Genomic DNA, 16,934 nt, shown 5'->3' on the forward strand with positions numbered 1-16,934 from the left:
TCAGAGTCCTCAGGCAGTTTACAGCCAGTTTGTCAGGCAGTGATCTCAGGTTAGATTCCAGCAGTAGTGACACTCTGTGTTTATCTCATGGACTTCAAACCCAGCTGAAGGAGGAGGAGGAGGAGGTCTGTTGTGGTGACACCTCCTCCTCCTTCGTCTCCATGGTTATATATGCTGCCTGAATTCACTGGGCAGAGGAGACACTGACCATCAGATCAGTCAGAGCTGATCACATAATTCATGATCATAATGTGGACACACCATACACACCATAACTGTCAGCTTCTAAAGGTTTAATTTTTCTACTCTTTGCTCTATGTGATGTCACAGAGAGAGGATGTCCTTGCATGGAGTGGAAGCAGTAGAGGGGAATCAGCAGGTGATGAGTCCTGGTTTCCAGTTAGGATGAGACCCTGAGGCAGACCCGGGACAGGCTGGAGGGAAGATGTGTCTCAGCTGGAGGACGTGCTGTCCACAGGAGCCACAGTGGACTGAGCAGATGTTAGAAAATGGATGAGACTTTTTAAAAAGTGAGAGTAATGTTAGTTTGAATTTGCATTGTTTCAGTTGTTTTAGTGCAAAGACAAATGCATTTGACTCTAAATAAAATCTACACATTAACTGAGACCAACAAAAATCAGTAGCGACCCTCAGATACAGCATCCTGCTGTGTTTGTGTTCCTCCTGATTACAGCTCAGAATTCCACTAATTATAATCTTTTCTGAGTGTTTGCCGAGCTTTCTGATCTTCCTCCGCTTTGTTGTGCAGCTCCCAGTGAACTGAGCTCCTCTGCTTTCAACCAGGGGAGCGTTCAGCTCAGACAGCCAATGAGCTAACGGCTCGAAGCTGGGCGCGTGACCCGATTGGCTCAGCGCTGTGCATTGTTGTCATCCCGACGGGCGATTGGCCGGCCGATGAAGCCCCGCCCCTTCTCTGCCCTCGCTGCTCTCCATCCAGAGCGGAGAAGAAAAACGGGAGAAGAGACGGAGAGCTGCTCGGGGCTTCGGCTGCAGTTAAAGCGGCACCGCGGAGCTGCTTCAGCGGGATTTAGAGACTGGTTCCGCGGGAATAACGGCGACGCTCACCGGCTCACCTTCACGGTACGTCCTCCCGCTCTGCTGCTCTTCCTCGGGCTGAGTTTGAGTGCCAGCCGCTGTTGGTGTCAGATATCAGGGAAGCTGCTCCTCCCGTCTGCTTCCACCGTGGAGCCACTTTCAGGGTGTTGATGTGCAGATACGAGGGCTGTGCACACACTTTGTTCTCTGCGAGACCAGAGACCCTCTGCGCTCACGTCTCCAGCCTCTCTCCTCTCTTTCTAACTCTGAGAGCTGGGTGTGAGTCCTGCACGGCACGGGCTGCAGGGTGGTGACCCATGGACCCCGCAGGGCACAGCTGGGTTTTCTGGAGGTTCACTGTGACCCTGACCGAGCTCTGCAGAAATTAAAAAGGGTATCCACGAGTGAGGGCTTTACTCCGAGCTGCAGGGGTGGACTTGGTGGAAAAACCCAGGAGCTGGGACACGAGTGGTAACCCGAGGATCAGTGCACCACCTGTGAGGTTCAATATGTTTATGAAAAGACTGTTCAGGTGTAGTTTGGGATCAGCTTCAGGTCAGACACATGCCTACACATTCACGTCACAGAGTTATTTCCGGTCATGTGTCTGCTGCTGCTTCATTTTCGTGTTAAACAGTAACGTAGAAATCCTGCTCCAAACACTCAGTCTGTCCCACTTTTTCTACTCCTGGATCTGCGTGATGTCACAGAGAGTGGATAGAAGCTCCACCCACCTGCCTTTTAGTGAAGGTTGTGTTAAAGTGGGAGGAGCTAAAGCAGTGATGGAAGGGTTAGACTGCAACTAAAAATGTAACGATTGCTTATTATAATAACTGTATTTTTGAATAATAACACGTGTGTTTACCTCAGAGCCAGAATACTCACCTCAGACAGGTGCTGGGAAACCTGTAAAATTATACCTGTGATTAATCAAACTTCAGTGTCTGTTAGCATTAAACTGTGACAGTTACGTTCAATGTTACTACAGTTTAATTGTGTTTTAAATGTAGCCTTTGCAGTGGTGCGTTTATGGCCCTCTGGTAAAACCCAGACTCGCTCACTGCTTAGTTCAGTTCGAGCCAAGATGGCAGAAGGATGGACTTTTGTTTACAGGGTCTATGTGAAAAATTAAAACTCAAAGTATCAGTAGGTGTAGGCGATTATCTGTGTGTCACCTGGTCCACCTGTGGCTTCAGCTCTCCATCTGCTGCACTGAGGATGATTGGTGGTCTCCCTTTTGAGACGAGCTGTACTGAACATTCGAGCAGCTTTTATTTATCTTTGGGTCTCTCTTTAAAAATCCTTTATTCAGACCAGCGTACTGTTGCTGTCCTCGTCTGTCTGTGACGGCGTTCAGTCATTGAGGTATTGAGGGCTGTCATTCAGGCGGGCCCTCACCGGTGACCGATCCCTGCTCGTGCTTGTGATGTGATGACAGCTGATTGTAGCTGTTAACAGGTTTTCTGGATGTTCACAGTTCTTCTTGGAAGTAATGAGTCAGTGCAAAGCCGTAAAGATGTGGGAGGTGTAAAAGCTGGCGTCGGCTGTGTTACTATGTGTGACCGAGTTGGACTGCTGGGGTGACTTTTTTAGAAAAAATGAGCCTCACCCAGACAGAAAGCCAACACAGTCAGATGCCTCAGGAGGGGATTATTGTTATTAGTTTTTACTATCTGATGATGTGTGCAGCACTTAATCTGACTGGATTCTGCTTTGAAGGAGGATCACAGATGGAGATTCGGGTTATTTGAAAGAGAATATTAGATGTGAGGGTGTGAAGCATCATGGGATGTCCCTGCCATTCTCCCCCCCGAGTGTCATCAGGAGGCGTTTGGAGGTTTCACACAGAAGACAGCGCAATCTGTTCGGCTGCTTCCACCCTCTGTGTTTCTACCTCAGCCGTCGCCTCAGAAGCACTCCTGCGTCTCCGACCTTCCATCCTCCCTTTCAGGCGCTTCGGCTCATCTCGGCTCCGAACGTAGACTCTGATCCATCCGTCTGTCTCTCCTGTAAACACTGTCTCAGAGATCAGACACGCTGTCTGAACCAGCAGCACATGGCCCTTGTTCTTCCCTTTCGCCTTTTGTTTCCATGACAACCACACACAGAAATCACCCCTCAGATTGCTGTGTGTGTGTGTGTGTGTGTGTGTGTGTGTGTTTTAGCTCTTGATGGCTGGCTCTCTGTCGTGCCTTACGGGGACGCTTAGCTGTAATAGAGCCATGATTACAGTTGTTAGAAACATCTGTGTGTTTCCTGAGGAGAAGAAAAAGTCCGACTGGCACAAAATTGTTTTTTTCAGAGATCAGATATCTCCCAAATGATATTTTTTATGTTTGATGACCAAAAGCATAAAACACCGTGGGCTGGAAGGCCCAGATGCCTGCAGTTCCTCTTATGCCCAGCAGAGGTAGCAGTGAGTCAGTCCCCATAGACTCCCACGTTAAAACTTTACAGCAGAAGTAAACATGTTTACAGCCTGATACACAAACTGATTGGTCTCTGTGGATCATTTCCCACTTTATGTTTTTATAAATCACCTCTTCAAAGTTTGCATTATTAGGGGCGTGGCCTCTCTGACTGAAGGGTGGATGGTGACACAGGCGGCTGTAGCTGCTCTGCTGTCTGCTAGCTTCACCTGAACTGGACCTCTGCAGTGTGTTTGTGCTGTTGGAGCCTTTTGGAGCATTTTTAATGACATCATGTGACCAGTAGTATGGCTGCTGTGAGGTCACTGTACTAACAGACTGTCCAAGAAGGCTGAGATCAAATTTGGTGAAATTTGAGGATTTAGATGGGATGTTACTGAGTACTGATTAGCTGCTGTCTGTGTGTCTGTGACTAAGCCAGATGGTGTTGGTAGACCGGCTGTTTAGAGTAAATATGGTCACTTGGCTCCTCAAAAACAACATGATCGTGGTCAAAATGCTAAAGTTGAGGCATCAGAATCAGCCAGATTCTGGGTCCTTATTTATTTATCATTTGATCTGCTTTTATTATGAAATACTGTCACGTTTAAGTGCAGTATCCCTAATGAGAAAGGATTTACAGGACTGGGGAACACTTTCACTGTTTCTGGCTTTGATGTTTTTCCAGCCTGTGTGTGTGTGTGTGTGTGTGTGTGTGTGTGTGTGTGTTTGGGGGGTAAACAGTGCAGAGCTTCATGTGGAATCTGGCCTGGTTGTTTCTCTCCAGTGTGGCCTCGCTCCATCCTGCAGACCTTTTGTTTGTCCGTCTTCCTGTGTGGAATATCAACATCCTCTCATTTGTCGCTCCACCCGCCGCCCGTCAGGCCAAACCAGAGGAGCCGAGCTCCGTCTGCTCCAGCGCACCTCCGCGTGCTCGCTCGTCTTCCTCCTCTGTGAGATAACGGCTCAGCTGGCAGCTCCGTGCTAATAACGCTCCTGTTTGCTCTCATCGGTTTGTGTGCCGGCCGCCGGCGTGCCGTCTCCCGCTGAACGCATTCCAGCCTCCTCACACTGTTTACTCTCCTCTCTGCGCCTCCCCCTGACTGCTGCCTTCTTTCTTTTTCCTTTTCTAAACTCTCTCACTTCATTTCTGCCCTTTCTGTCATTATTTTATCATCATTCTGCTCTGTTCCTTCATATTTTCTCCCTCTTTGCGACTGTTCCTCTCCTACAACTTATTGTAGTTTCACAACAAGCCTGGTTCATTTGATTTGCACAGTGTGTCACCTGTGAAGGTTTAAAGTGGCAAAAACAAGAAAATCACAAACATACAAATGATATCAAGGACAGAGAGGGAAAGGAAACACATTTGGAAACGTTAGAAGCAGAAGAAGACGTGCATCAGCTCTGTGTGTGCTCCATTAGAGAGCGGCCTAAAGCCGGTGCATCATTTACTGATTCGTTATTAAATAAGAGCCGAGTTTAATGGCGGATTAAAGAGCGATGTCTTTAAAGGTTTCTGTAAAGTTTGCCCTGCTCCAAAGTTTTGGGGCATAAACAGCAAAAAGCTGCATCCTAATGATCTGTGAGGACGTCGGCCTGGCAGCGGGGGAGGATCTGAGTGCGAGCTGGGACGGAGAGCGTCGGCCCGACTGAGGCTTTTCAAGGCTTTAAATAAAACGGAGCTTTTTTCATGATTCAGTGAACCACGCGTGTGCATGTGTCACTCCCTGCTGCATGCTGCATGATCGCTGACCACTCACCGGAAGCAGGCTGATGTGTTTTTGGATATAAAGTGATTCCCAGTAAAGCTCCAGTTTCTGATTTTCAGCACCAATAGTTTCCAGGTGTGCTGCTCCAAACAGCTGCTTCTTTACGAGCCCGGGCTGTGGCACAGGTTCCTTTTTTATTGTAGTTGTAGTTTTATTGTAGTTTCTCTGCAGGAAAATTAAATATGATTCTATCTGTACTACAAAGACACAAGTAGCAACAAACAAAACCAGCTGTTCATGTAAACGTCAGTTTCTGCATGAAGCCGGTAACTTTATCAAAGTGGCCTGTGATTGGTCTGACGATGACGTCGCTGGTTCTGAGCCGAAGACATGAACAAGTTTCTCAGACTCACGGCGAGTCGGAAACGTTCAGTCCGGGACAGGTCATCACTCCTGCACCTCTCTGAGTGGAGATTATTACACGTGCACTGTTTTCACACGTGCACGACAGCCGTGAACATTTGTATGTGACACAGCTGCGGTTGAGAGTCGTTCACGTCCAGCATTAACCCGACTTTTACCCTGCTGCAGGTCATTCAGTCCATTTTAGACAATCAACTGTATATAAAAGATGGCTGCTGTGACGCAGGTTTAAGGCACCTCTCAGAAGCAGACGCTGCATTTATCTCTCATGCTCTCAAGCTCCATGCACCGCGATGATGTTTGAGTGCAGAAGAGACAGCGAACCTTTAAACCCACACCCAGAGTTTCCTGCCTGCAGGGCGGCAGCGTCAGAACCACCGACTCACCTCAACATGCCGTCAGCAGCGACGCGTTAATCGCTGTGCACGAAGGCTTATCAGACTCTGCACAGCAGCAGAGCAGAGCTGCTGTGCGGTTGTAGCAGTGTTTTATTCTTGGAGGGAGTGTTTCCATCACAGTGTGTGTGTGTGTGTGTGTGTGTGTGTGTGTGTGTATGTGTGTCTATGTTTAGCTGTGTTTGTTTAGGACTCAGTAATTATGGCTGGCAGCAGAGTTTCAGCTCCAGCAGTAGGAGGAATGTCTTTGGTCTGCTTCTGTCACTGAAACTGACTCCAGAGGACTCAACCTGCATTTTGTGATTATATATCTGTGCATGTGTTTGTTTTTGAACTGTTCACATCCCACAATCAGTCAGTCCACTCAGGGTGAGGCGCTCCGGGGACTGAATGTAGGTCAGCGTAGTTTCATTTATGTGTGTGATGTTTTTGCCAAAGGAAGTGTTGACCTCTGAATTCTTCTTTCCTGGCTCGTTACAAAACACACACACACACACACACACACACACACACACACACACACACACACACGCCTTCCTGTCTGGGTGGAACCTCAGCATGATGTCAGTGACCGCCTCTGGTGGCCTTTAGGTGATCTGTCTTCCAGATGTGCTGAGTTGAGGGAGGAGCATGTGCAGAGGTGGGTGGAGTCTGGGGACCCCTCTGATTCCTCTTGCTGACAGTCGGGGGTCACAGTGATCCTGTTCATGTAGATACGGTACTGTGCAGAAGTCTTGAGCCACCTCTCATGTCTGTATATATTGCAGGACAGTGGGACCAGCAGTCATGAAAACACAGCATATAAGACAGAAACAGTCTGTATGTTTCTGAAAGGTGAATATTTGGTGTGAGCAGCTCTCTGCCAGCTCTGAGAGTTTCCAGGCTTGATGAAGGACACTTTGACAAGATCTTCATCAGCACCGGCTCACATGCACAGAGTCATAGATTCAACTAAAAATGGGAACCAATGATGTGTTTGTGTGACAGCTGCTGGGAACAAAGAGCCGGGTTCTTTGCTCAGTTTTCTCTTATGTGTAAACACAACACTGACTCATTTCATGAGCTAGGAGCCTTGTTATGCTTGAATGAGTCATAGGTCAGAGTTCAGAGGCTTAACAAACAAAACATTCCTGTGAAGATGGTCGGGCACGAGGACTGGGCTGAAAATGAGAGAAAAGGCAGCCAATGACCAAAGAAGCTGGACGACTGTTGCTCAAGAGCACTTAAGAATAATTTGGTCTGCTTTGCTGGACGACTGTGTTTATGTCGACGAGTCCGGTTCAGTCCCAGAGCTCGCTGTGATGATTATAACCCAGAGATGGGTGGCAAAGTGGTCTGCAGCACCTTAAACACAGCCTCTTATCTGACATTTACTGATCCGAAGCATAGAAGGATCAGCTGAGTGATCAGCTGATGCTGAGATCAGCTGAGCTGCAGGTCAAGGTCGGCTTTGTGGCCTGAACGAAGCTAAAGGCTGAGTTTGAACATGTTCTGCCCGTCGTGTGTAGCTCCAGCAGAACCTTCTCAGAGGTAATAAGACGTCTCCTTTTAGATCCCAGCTCTTGAGGTGCAAACACGGCAAGTTCCTCCGACGCTTCCCGGTGCTTGCTGGTGAAGGTTTCGCGTGGTGGATCTGTGGCGTTAAACACTCGAGTGGCTGCGATTGGGCAGTTTTGAACTTTTCGTTATCGTACAGATCCATAAACGTTCTGCAGCCTGTGCTGCATTTATATGAACTTATTTCTGGACCATTTATTGGATCCGCTCGCCGTCAGCAGCCGGCTCTCAACCAGATCATAATATTTGGCGCCAGCACGGCTGATCCTGCCGTTAAATCCGAGCCTATAAAACCGCCTGCTTCCTTTCTGCAGTATCCATACGTGTTTAATGTGTACGTTAAAGAGACGAAGAGGTTTGTTTCAGACTTTTTCCCTTAATTTTACAGTACAGGGCAGCAGCTGATTTCTGTGTTACTGTAGGGTCTTTGCTCTGTGAAGCTCCTTGAAGCGACTGTTTGGCGTTGTGACCATCGTGTGGTGTTTGGGCCGGATGATTCAGGTTCCTCTGAACTCCATCCAGCATCCAGCTCGCTGTTGCAAAGGTCTCCCCGATCACAGCTTTGCCTGTTGTTGGGTTTACAGTACAGGTGTCTGTACTCTGGACACACTCTGCATGATGTCACAGAGGCGTCGCTGCCAGGGTGCTGTTGTACCATCAGTGCATCAGAGCGTGAAGGCGACGCCGCTGATTTACCTGTCGGTCTGTGTTCCCACCCTCACCTGACCGTGACACAGTGTTCGTGTCCGGGCTGTGGAAAAGTAACCTTGGTGTTATCTCGCCGCTCCAGCTGATATCTCAGGCCGTCAGACACATTCATGAGTTTCAGCCTCGGCTGAAATTAAGCCAAGGGTCTGTGATTTATTCAAACTTGCGTGTGCGTGCGTGTGTGTGCGGTCGCAGACAGATTTGCGGCTCGACTGCCTCTGCTGCTGCTCACACAGCTCCAGCCCTCATGTTTGCAGAGTATCTCCCTCAGAAATCACACACAGTCTTATCAGCTTCTTCTTTAACGTGTTTCCATCCTTATCTCAGTCTGTGTGGCTTTGATGCGCCCTCACAGCCACACTCTTTACACCTGTCTGTCCTTTATCCACGTACCTGTCTGGATTTTTAGGACATGCTCTGGGATCCTGGATTAACAGTGTGATGTGACTTTAGATTATCTGTGTCTGCTCAGGATTTTACCTGCATTAGTGTATTTTTCTCCCCACTTTTATGACCTGCTGTTTGAGAAAATTAGCGCAGGACTAGACCGTAATGATGCGATGGCGACTGACCCGATGAATTATTAACTTTCTGCTGCAGCTTTTAAATGAGCCTGATAATAATCTGTGATTTCTTTCACTGACTCTTGCACAAAGTGTGTTTCTTTGCCCGGCAGCTTAGATCTACTCCAGTTTGTCCCTGCGGTTGAATAAATGAATTATAAATGTTCCCAGTAGAGCATTAGTGGATCTCTTCAGCCCTCTCCTGTCAACACCGAGCACATTCATTGTTTCATCAACAGAGCGCTCATCATCTCCAAGTCGAGTGGTTTATCTTCCAAAATTTTATTCCTTGTTTGCAGAGTGGCCTCGTTATCCTCAGACTTTATCAGTTGCCACCAGTGTATGGCATCTCTAGACCCAGCAGTCTTAGCTAATTATAGGCCAATCTCCAACCTTCCTTTCATATCAAACATCCTTGAAAGAGTAGTTGTCAAACAGCTAACAGATCATCTGCAGAGGAATGGCTTATTTGAAGAGTGTCAGTCAGGTTTCAGAGCTCATCACAGCACAGAAACAGCTTTAGTGAAGGTTACAAATAGGGATGGGTACCGGTGTCCGGTGCCATGATGGCACCGGTTCTGACATAAACGGTAGTAACCAGACCGAAAAGCAGCGCACATTTCGGTGCTTTATTTCGGTGCTTTTTTTTTCCTGAGCCAATTCTAGCCAATCATTTTACGTTTCCGAGGATAGTAGGCGGGGCCAGGTACGTACGTTCTTTTAGAGCAGAGCTACAGATTAAAAATGTCCAAGGCAAAGCGGTCAAAAGTCTGGCTGTACTTCACAGCCAAAGGTGCAAACTCAGCAGCCTGCAACAAGTGCTTTAAGCTGATACTGTGATACTGTCAAAGGAGGTAACACCTCAAATCTGATGAAACACCTGGCGACGCATAGCGGGGTTTTTTTAAAGCCGAGAAATTTGCCGTGTTTGATAGCTAGCTGCGAGACCTCACACCGTGCACATCTACTGCGGGTGTGGTCCCTGTTAGCGGACCTGGAGTTAGCAACATCCCCCCAAAAGAGTAGAGTCCTGGCCCCTAGCCCTGCCAGCATAGCAGAAATGATGACGGATGATGATGGCAGCAGCAGCCGTTCTCCTCTGCGTGAGTAGCTTCATGTTGTTCGTGTGTAATTAACGTTGAGTACGCTAACCACATTATTACATTAATGCATGTAAGGTGAACTAGCAAACACCGTCGTAGTTACATGCGGCTGTCTTCTTGTTTGATGGCAGATACTCCCTTCACCCTGGCCAAAAAGGCTAAAATGACCAAAGAAAAAGTGGAAAACAGCTAAACATGAGAGATTTTTGGACAAAGTTTGTGTTTTTTCCATTGTTTAAGCACTGCTTCCAGCCAAGAGTGAGAACATATATGCCCTATAGCTGCAGAAAAGGCTAACATTGTTATCTTTTTACAAAAAAACAGCTGAACATGAGAGGTTTTTGGACCAATTTTGTGTTCTCCATTCTTTAAGCACCGGTTTGAGCACCGTTTAAGCACCGGCACCGTTTCAAAAGTACCGGTTTGGCACCGGTATCGGATAAAACCTAAACGATACCCATCCCTAGTTACAAATGATCTTCTTATGGCCTCTGACAGTGGACTCATCTCTGTCCTTGTCCTGCTAGACCTCAGTGCTGCGTTTGATACTGTTGATCATAATATCCTATTAGAGCGATTAGAACATGCTGTAGGTATTACAGGTACTGTACTGCAGTGGTTTGTAGCATATCTATCTAATAGACTCCAATTTGTACATGTAAATGGAGAGTCCTCTTCACACACTAAGGTCAATTATGGAGTTCCACAGGGTTCAGTGCTAGGACCAATTCTATTTACATTGTACATGCTTCCCTTAGGCAGCATCATTAGAAGACATAACATAAATTTTCACTGCTATGCAGATGACACGCAGCTCTATCTATCCATGAAGCCAGGTATCACACACCAATTAGTTAAACTGCAGGAATGTCTTAATTCAGTTAAATGTAATGATGTCATGCTTGTTTCTCCACCTTGGTTGTTTCTGATTGCTTCCAAAGTTATTTTACCTTCATTTTTCCCCTGGTTGGTTTTCACCATCCCAGAATCTGGAAGAACAGTTTGCAGCTAAAGATTTTCACTGATGTCAGAGTTTGCTGTAGAGTACAACTCTTAGCTGCGGTGACTACAAGTCCATCCAGCCACCAACTCATCACTGCAGCGTTCCTGCACCATCCTAGAGACCTAATCTCTGCAGTGTGTCCTGGATCTGCTCCGGTGTCTCTTCCTTGTAGGACACGTCCGAAACACCTCACCTGGGAGGTGACTAGGAGGCATCTCGATAAGATCCTGGAGCCCTTCAGCTGTCCACAGCTAGTGTGGTCACAGCTGAAGGCAGGAAACACAAGGTCTTCCTTATGAATGTTTCTGTCTCCTCGAGCTGAACATTTCAGACAAATAAAGACCTTTGAGAAAAATCAAAGCATTTTAAGGTCTTAATCTGGGCTGAGATAAGTGGAAGGCTGTTTATCAGGAGATGCTCTCAGACTTTCATTCCTGTTAAAATGAGCTCAGGAGTGTGGAGGAGAAACGGGCCGGACAAAAAGGAGTTTATCTGTAGTAAAGCTCGTCTCTGCACAGCACAGCATAGCGGTGCTATACTCACACTGGATAAGCAGCTAAACTCACCACCTCAGTGCTGAGTGAGTGTAAAACACGAGCTCCTGAAGTAGACGTGCACCTGTGGTACAGAAGCCACCGTGTGAAATCATGAGGCTCCTGTCATGATTTCACATGTTATAATAAAAATATGGAGCAAACGTTAGTCGGCACAAACTGAAGGATTTTCCTGTCAGAGTTAATATTCAGAGGAGATGGCCTGGATGTTACCAGAGAGGTGGTGTTTCCTGCGATGTGCAGGTCCTGCGACCTTTCTGCCTCACCCACTCGAACGCTTAATTAACCCTGAGGCAGAGTGTAATTCATGGCTCCTCAGAGGGCCTTTACCCACTCAGCATGACAGCAGTTTAAGTGTTTACAGCTCGGGCCTCTGTACACTCCTCTGTCTGCCTCAGCTCTCACAGCTTCACCTTCAGTGGAACATGGTTTTGTCTTTAGCGCTGGTTCCCTCCACACAAAGCCAACTGGACTTCATCACAAAGTTTTTGACTTATCGCTTAAAAAGAACTCAAAGTTTAGGATGCTTACACGTTTTGTTCAGCATGAAAGACCTTTGGACTGAATGAATGAGCCCACATTCATCTACAGTCACTGGACAGATGAGGTCTCTTGGATGGCTCGGGATGGATGGACGTAGTCTCCACAGCTGCCCAGTAAGATGTGGCCAACATAGAGCTGCTGTGTTCCTCCATTCCACAGATGCTCGTAGCTCACGTCACGTCTTGATTTGTCCTCCTTACAGTTTCAAACCAAGCTGACTGTGCTCCTAAAAACCTGCTCGTCTTTCTGTGGGTTTGTGTCCTTTATCAAACACTTTGGGGTCATTTATGTCGACCCAGCCGGGCCGTACAGTTGGGAAATAATTGATCATTTACAAAGAAATGTCTTCAGTTCAGCAGGCATCAAATACGATTTCTGCCTCTGTAACCGGGCTGATCGTCTGATCCTGGAACAATCTGAGAACTGAGGGACGCCCACTCGTGTCCTGCAGTGACCCCCGTTTGTATCTGCAAGTTTAACACTCGCTTTACCCACGAAGCCTGCATCCTGCAGTCAGCTTTACGGCAGCGTTATGACCACGCGTGCAGGTTTGGTACCAGACCACATCGGCGTTTGTGTTCATTTAAGCTGTTTGTGAGTTAATGAGCGTTAATGCTGAACTGTTCTCTAAATGTTGGTTTAACGCTGGAGAGTTTGGAGCTCTAAACCGTCGGAGGAAGCAGGCGTGTTACGCAGACCTGTTCATGTGTCAGATCCACACAGGGAAGGATTGTATAAATAATGAGGGCAGCTTTGATGTCGAGCATTCTTCAGATTTTTACCCTTAAACACAAACTTGGCTTCACTGTGTTTCTCTTTGTGTCTGAGTTTAGTTCCAGGTTTTTCCTGAACGTCCCTCTGAAGCCACGCCTCCACATGCTCACGTACAGTTAATAGGAAGCGTAGTAGCGGAGGACGTACCCGAGCTTTTCACAAGGAAGGTTCACTTGTGTGAGTGAGAGGATGGTTTCCTGTCCGCTCACACTGACCTGCTGATATCCGTGTCTGTGTTGCAGCGTAAGCTCGTTGGGCTGATTTGCTCCCATTTAAAAGAGGCTTTGATCCCCATTAGGGCGCGTTAACCCCTTCTCGCCCTCAGCGCCCGGCTGCCTGCCGAGCTTCGTGTCACACGGGCCGTGAACTCTGCCTCAGTGTGGGAAAAGATTAGAGGCAGGCAAATTCCTGGTCATCTGAGGCGGCGCAAACGGTATTAGAGTGCGGCCGCAGCGCTGCGCCTCAAGGCTGCGACTCCAGCCAAGCTTATCCCGCCCACCCGCTGTCGCGCTGTTCGTCTGTAAAATCATTCTTCACCTTTGAAAAACTTCTATAAGTATTTTCAGAATTCAGGCCCAGAGGTGTTAAAAGGAGGATTTCCATTTTCCATTTTGGCAGATGTGAAGGTGTAACCCACTCCTCCTCTTCCTTCTCCTGTCTTTTTATCTGCTTGGCCTCGGTATCTGCGATTTCATCATCTTCCTCGCAGATTAGGAAACTCAGGCTCCATCTGTTTGCATATATGTGCACGATATGCAAACGGCTCTCAGCTCTTTGGTGTGGGAGAAGCTTTGAAGCTGCTCAGCCCTGCAGCGGTGCACCTTTTTTTGGCTCTCCGGAGCCGCGGCATGCTCAGAATGCTTCAGTAACCTTATGCAATGAGGAGGAGGACGATGAAGATGATAGTGAGGTGAAACAGGATGATCTATGAGTGTTTAGGGTGCATTTTATCATCTAAAAAATTGATTTCAGCTGCGTTTCAGTGACACAGAGACTGATCCGAGCTCAGCCTGGTCGGCTACAGCTGCTGCAAGATCAGCACACATCATTTTCTTCCTGATTTAAGATGAGTTTTTGAAGCATTTCACAGCCGTGCTCGCTCTGTCTTGTGTCCTCGGCGGTATTTTGAGTCATCTTTGGGTTACTGCAGTCAGACAGAGGACCTGGCAGCAGGTCAAAAAGCTGATATCAAAGCAGTGCTGAAGCACCAGAAGCTGCAGTTCCTCTAATCTGCACTCGAGACCGGCTACAAAAGTTGGACGAGGACCAACAGAGCAGCCAAAAAAAGGCTAACGTTGAAGCTAGTTCATGCATTTATTACTTCCAGGCTGGACTACTGTAATTCATTATTATCAGGATGTCCTAAAAACTCGCTGAAAAGCCTTCAGCTGATCCAAAATGCTGCAGCAAGAGTACTGACAGAGAGAGCAGATTTCTCCTTTTTTGGCTTCCCTTCATTGGCTTCCTGTTAAATCCAGAATTCAAAATCCTGCTCCTCACATACAAGGTCTTAAATAATCAGGCCCCATCTTATCTTAATGACCTTGTAGTATCATATCATCCCACTGATGATCACCAATGATCAGCAGACTCTGAAAGGTCAGTAAAGCCTGTAAGATCTTCACATTTAGTGTTTTATGAACGATTTAATGATTAAATCTGTTAAATATATCTCCAGGGTAATGTCCTGGACTGTTTCCAGCCTTTTACTTTATGAACATTATTAATAGTTCAGGTGAGCTGAAGCGTGTTGGTACGATTGTCTGCGCGAGCCTCCGATCCAGGTGAGGCTGACAGCACTGATCAATCCTGAAGCTCCTGAACTGTGAAGCAAGCAGAGTGAAAGTGTCTCCCTGTTGTTGTGCTTGCATCCATCACGTCGTCCCCCATCGGTCCCCCCGCGCTCCTCTCCGTCCTGCTGAATAAATGATGGAAATGTGATACGGCTGCAGCCCCGAGCTGGACATCGATCCCCGAGCTCTGTGACGCCGACTCTGGACTCTGTCCTTGACTTTGCTCGCTCCTGTTTGCTGATTTGAACTCTTTTTAGTGTCAGTGAGCCGAGCGTGTGCGTGTTTGTATTGGCATGCGGGGCGTGTGCTGCATGGGACCGCGGTGTGTGTGAGAGAGAGAGTCATGCTTCAGGAATGTGCTGTATAATTTACTACAGTGGAAAGCTCTCCTTGCAGTAACACCTGGGGCCCCGTGGGACATGAAGTTCTGCTGTTTGATGGTTTAGCAGAGACGAGCAGAGGCGGAGGAACGTTTTTATCCAGATCGTTTGTGTTTTTAACCCCTTCCAGCCCCAAAGGTTCCTCTGGGTTTGGCCTTAAAGTTTAGCAGTCTTAAACACTGTTAACACCTTTTCCCAGTAAGAAATCTTTGACTTTAGTTTTGAATACAAATATTTAAGCTTTTCTCAGTTTGAGCTGGTTTGATCTGCATCGTCATTCAGACCTCCTCACGTAGTAAACGCAGAAAAACTCTGATTACGTGTCCTTGATTATTTCTGTTCATTAGTCTGTAAGGATGCTCAGGGGAAAAGAAAAATGTCAAGTTTTAAATATTGTTCATTAAGATCTCGACATGAAAACATTTCTTTGACTTCCTGGATCCTTCTCGGATATTCAGTTAGTTTGGAAGTGTCCAGCAGGGCTGCGCTGTATCATATCATCCATGATAACACGGGTATTAATTTTTATGAGATTACAAACAACATCGCTGCTAGAGCAACACCCGGTTTCCCGGACATGTCTGAGAGCGAGAGCAGGAATCAGCCTCTGATGACGAGTCAGCATCCTCCAGGAAACTGCAGGAAACCACAAACCTGTTTCAGACCAGGCCAGGAGCAGCTGGTGATGTGTGAAGCAAAAGTAATCAGAGTACTCAACCAAGCCTCGCTGGATTGCTCGTGAGTTAGAATCTATGTGACAGGAAGAGGAAACGCAGGGCTTTAAGCTGCTGGTTAAAAAGCTCGAGCCAGCCTAGATATCAGTCAGTTTCAGTCGGAGTTACCAGCTTCTGTTAAACTGAAGCGTCTCACAAAGTTAGAAACAGTTTCTTCTACACTTCAACTTTAACGGGAGCTAGCCTGGTGTTTAAAGGACTCTCGGAGGCACTTTGGCCTCACAGTTCTTCTGTTTTGGACAAAGGTTCAGTGAACGTGGGCAGAAGGCTTTAACAGCCGTTTATTGAGCCAACAGGAAAGCTGTGGTGGGTAAACAGCAGCTCATGTGATTGATAGCTGTAATAACAGTTGGCAGTGGTGACCACACCAGCTGTTGAATCCTCACGCTCACCATTGTGCTGCTGCTTCTTCAGCGACGCTCGGCTCACTGAGTTTTCTTTAGATCAGGTTTTTATTGGCTCCGTTTGGCTGCTCAGCTGCTCCCACAGGAGGCTGGATTCACGTCTGACATTATCGGATGATCAGTAAATACATTTAAACGTACGCGCAGTGATGCAACAAGAAAGACAACAGCCTGTTTGAGTCGGTGGAAGCTCTTTGATTTAAACAAATATGCAGTTAACAGTAAATGAAGACATTTTTAGCCAATTAGAAAAGATCTAAGAGGATAAATGACGCCCACGCTGGGCCCGTGGTCTATCAGCGAGCGCGCGTTCCCACGCTTTAACCACAGTGACTCACAGCGAAGACACGACATGTGGCGGAGGCTCGTTACTCAGGTCTCTGTGTTTACGGTAAATTATTGAATCTGATCGAGAGGCCTGACGTGACCGTAACAAGATCCTCGCTGTAACAAACTTTATGACTTTCAGACAAAAGGAGAAGCGTTTGGCTGATGTCCGTGGATCGTCAGCCATACAGTTTCACAGCTGCCGTGTGCATCCACAGAGCTGCATCCACAACAAAGCAGCGGCTTCAACAAGCGTGCTCGCAGAGGAAACGGCCACATCAGCGCCGGCCTGTAAAAAATGATGTTTTACTGCATTCGGGAAGCCGAACCATTACCTCATCTGCCAAAGACACAAAAGCTCTCGAGTAAGCAAAAGAACAAAGCAGCTAAATATCCGAGACACACACACACACACACACACACACACACACACACACACACCGGCTTCATTAGCCGTCGTTACGCTGCAGCTGCACTGATTCATCAGTAACCTGAGC

General features: G+C 47.3%; 1 protein-coding gene across 1 annotated transcript in view; it reads left to right on the top strand.

The window, feature by feature from the left end:
• The first annotated feature begins 947 nt into the window (after positions 1-947).
• The window catches only part of ccdc102a (coiled-coil domain containing 102A), a 53,263-nt gene continuing 37,276 nt past the window's right edge, over positions 948-16,934 (top strand). Inside the window, exon 1 of the mRNA XM_031738360.2 lies at positions 948-1,101. The gene's annotated coding sequence lies outside the window, so the exon portion shown is untranslated. The remainder of the gene's footprint in view (positions 1,102-16,934) is intronic.

The sequence above is a fragment of the Oreochromis aureus genome, linkage group 1, assembly GCF_013358895.1.
Source record: "Oreochromis aureus strain Israel breed Guangdong linkage group 1, ZZ_aureus, whole genome shotgun sequence".
In the NCBI taxonomy this organism is placed as follows: Eukaryota; Metazoa; Chordata; class Actinopteri; order Cichliformes; family Cichlidae; genus Oreochromis; species Oreochromis aureus.